The sequence below is a fragment of the Amblyomma maculatum genome, chromosome 7 (assembly GCF_055883805.1).
Source record: "Amblyomma maculatum isolate TAMU_Amacu chromosome 7, ASM5588380v1, whole genome shotgun sequence".
NCBI classification, from domain to species: domain Eukaryota; kingdom Metazoa; phylum Arthropoda; class Arachnida; order Ixodida; family Ixodidae; genus Amblyomma; species Amblyomma maculatum.
In genome coordinates, this window is record NC_139350.1 from 108,963,555 (window position 1) to 108,967,228 (window position 3,674).

Below are 3,674 nucleotides of genomic sequence, written 5' to 3' on the forward strand. Positions count from 1 at the left end.
GTTTGCTCTTCACCCCTGGGAGACCCTGATAGATGCGGGGCGGGCAGATTTCATGTGGGGGTTGTGGAGCAGCAAGGGGCGGTGGAGAGGGGCCCAGTATCTCACGGAAGAGGCACATGACACGACCGATGCGTGTGTTAGGTTTGGCTGAAATTCTGCGAAGAAGTTCAGAGCCATCTTGTGCTCGGTGAAGCCGCTCGATGTGGTTGAGGGCAGTTTTGAGTGCTCTTAGTGAGAGGGGGATGTTGCGGGTTTCTGCATAGGTCGCTGCCACCTGAGATCCGTTGGGGAGACCATATATGTGTCGTATGGCGTTCCTATGGCATGTGTCCAGCCTTTTCCATTGGAGTGGGCTGAGGCTGAGCAGGGGAAGGGCATACAATGCTCTGGCTGAGGCGATCGCTTCATGGATTCTTGCACAGAGCGGGGGAGAGGCTCCTTCACCTTTGGCAAGGAGACGAAGCGCTAGTTTACCTATGCGCTTGGTGTCTGCGCACACTTTATCCACCGCAAGGCGCCAGGTGATGCGGGCATCAATTTTGAGGCCGAGGTAAACAACCGTTGTGCGCCAAGGCAGGGGGGTTCCGTCCAGGCGAAGAGGGCGTGTTTTGTTGCGGGCTGCAGCACCACGGGGATGGTAGAGCAGGGCTTCAGTTTTTTCGGCCGACACTGCGAGGCCGACACTGCGAATAAACGCGGTGACAGCATCGAGCGCACGCTGAAGGTCGCGAAGCGATGAGGCGTTGCTGCGGGTTGTTGATGAGGCGAACAGGGCAACATCGTCCGCATATACACACACACGCGCAAACTCGCGCTCAGCACGGGGGAGACACAAGGGTAGTTGGGCCAGCACGATGTTGAATAGGAAAGGGCTCAGCACACTTCCCTGAGGGACACCGCATGGCACTGGACGGGGGGCACTACAGGTGTTGCCCACCTTCACGGAGAGTGTTCGCTCGCTGAGGAACGCACTGACGAAGTTCAGGAGGCGGCCGGTGGCACCAATGTTTTTTAGCGCGTCGATCACTGCCCAGTGAGGAAGACAATCGAAGGCGCTTCTGATGTCGAGCAGGATGAGGTATCCCACTTGGCTGGTGTTGCGGGCGTTTTCAAGGGTGCTGACAACATCCACAATGCAGTCAGCAGTTGCTCGTAAGGGGCGAAAACCACTCTGCTGAGGCGCCAAGCACCCGCTTTCCGTAGCAAGCCACTCCAGTCTGCGAACTCTCTGAACTCTCGCGAATACTCTGACTCTGAACCGCGCCGTAAGGGAAGGGAGGAAGGTGGGAGTGAAAGTGGAATGAGAGAAAGGGGAGCCGTTGTGGAGGGCTACGGAGTAATTTCGACCACCTGAGGATCTTTAACGTGCGCTGACATCGCACCAGCACACGGACGCCACTTCGTTTTGCCTCCATCGAAAAACGCAGCCGCCGTGGTCGGGTTCGGACCCGGGAACTCCGGCACAGTAGTCGGGCGCGTCTTACCACTGCATCACTCACTCACGGCGGGGGCCGTCTACGCCACGTGGTTTATTAGATTTGTTTAAACTGATAGGAATTATATTCGGAGCGAAGCGAAATACACGCAGATTTGCATGTGCTTTTTGTTAAATTGCCGAAATTAGGGTACTGTTTAGTATAGTACGAGAGACGCAGAATGCTCTAATTTCATTCGAAATAGTAATTGTCGTCTAAGCCAAGTGGTTTATAAGGAAAAACAAAAAACAAGTAAGCACGTATGCGTGCCACCTCCACAAGCTGCGTTGCCTGCTCGATTTCTGACGCTGCTTTCCCCACGTAGTCTTTGTACACTGTCTCCGAGTATGAAAGGGAACTATCAGTTTGCTCAAAAAGACGGTTCGTTTTATTTTCTCAAGTAAAGGCGAAAATTACTTTTGGACGTTACATTTATAATCAATAAAACACACAAAAAAGTATACTTGACACATAAACGACAGAGGAACGGGTAACTTAATGAATGGCATAACTTTGCTCCTTTTCATATTGAACAACCCTACGCAGACCGTGAGGGTTAACTTTTTCATATTTGCGCTATGTAAAGCAAGGCGAGGGTCGTGGATGAGCAAACAGGTCAGTGCGTTGAAAAGAAACAGGTAGAAAGGTGGTGAAATGAATTGAAAAAAAAAAAAAAAAAAACACGGCAGGTATAGAAAGCACGTTAAATCCTAGGACACTTAATGTATGTTAGCACGAAGAGGGAAATGGAGGTAGGGCGTGGTTAGCGGAATATCGGGAAGGAATACGGGACCTCTACAAAGAACGTGCGCAAAAAAAAGACAAGGAAAAAAGTTCGAAAGAAAAAGCCCGGAAAAGAGTAAAAAAAAGAAAAAACTGCTGAGAGGGCGAGGATTGTAGCCGTGACGCAGGTTCAACGTTACCCTTGTCAAGTGATAGTCCCGTGGCACACTACTACAATGCGATCGGAGTCCGTGACGCCACTTGCGAGACTCACGGGGATGGTTTCTTGCCGGAAACGCGCGAATCGCTGGGACTTTCTCCGGTACGAACTGCTTGGGGGCACGAACTCTGCACGCTCAATCGCTCAATACGCTGCAGTGCATTGCCGCAGTAGAGGAATGCGAGAAGTTGGAAGGCTGGTGAGGTGGCGCCACCACCCGTTAAACATGTCTATTAGCAACACTGAGACATACGCCAGCGTGTTGTGCGAGTTTGTAGCCTATTTTGTGCACATATAATGGTCAGTAGGCTTCTACAAAATAGTTTTGAATTAACAGCTTGAGAGTTCGCAAGAAAACATTTGTTATTCTCCGGGTGGACAAGCAACACGGAGCAGGGAGAGGCACGTTCTTTTATTTCCCAACGGTCGTAACTTGAGCAGAAGGCGGTGTCTCTGTAGGTTGCCTCCGCGGCAGAGACGTCGTCCAAGCATACTTACCTGGTGCCGAGGCTACCGTGATCAGCAAGGCGGTGCCTCCAGGGAGAGGTGCGGGCATTGCACTACGCTCGTGCTGACCCCTGCCACTACCCCAAACTGGGGCAGATGGGGCATGCAATTTTTGGTAGTGGGGGACTGCGTTCGCGCTTTCCCCCTCGCTATACCATCAAAAGTCAGATTTTATAACTCATCGGCGGCTGTTTTGGTGCTGCTCCGTTGCAGGCACTTCGGTAATGCGAGGTCGTTCGCTTAAGGAGAGTTTAGTTACGTAATAATTCAGATCATAAATAGATAAACCTCGTGGAATGCACAGGTTTGCTTAGTAAGAAATGACCTTCAACAGTCTATTTCGGATATTAAGTATCAGGGGAATCCCTCCTCTCCTCTATCATTTGCCTCTTATCGGCGTTAATTAGTCGCACTTTATCCGCCTAGAGCAAGTTTGTAGGTACACCATCGCTACTGTCGCTGGAAGAAAAAGGCGCAGTATCTGTCACACTTGCTCTGTGTGACAGATAATAATAATGAGATTCTTGTTGAGGGGGGAAGAGAAGGGGGGGGATTACACGGCCCTATAACTGTCTCCTGTACTTGCAGGGATACACCGCTACGGGGCCGAGTAGAGGGTAAGGGGGAATGAAAGAGGGGAGAGGAAGGGGGAGCGAAAGCGTTGTCGTTGGTAGTCAATGTCGAGGACCCCTGGAGAAAAATGCCAAACATGGAAGGGCAAACACTCGTACAACAAGGATTGGTGGATT

General features: G+C 51.2%; 1 non-coding gene across 1 annotated transcript; it reads left to right on the forward strand.

Annotated features, from left to right (window-relative positions):
* The first annotated feature begins 2,908 nt into the window (after window positions 1-2,908).
* On the forward strand, window positions 2,909-3,072 carry LOC146184346 (U1 spliceosomal RNA). Its single transcript, XR_014708993.1, has one exon. It is a non-coding gene; the product is annotated as a U1 spliceosomal RNA (small nuclear RNA).
* The last annotated feature ends 602 nt before the right edge of the window (window positions 3,073-3,674 follow it).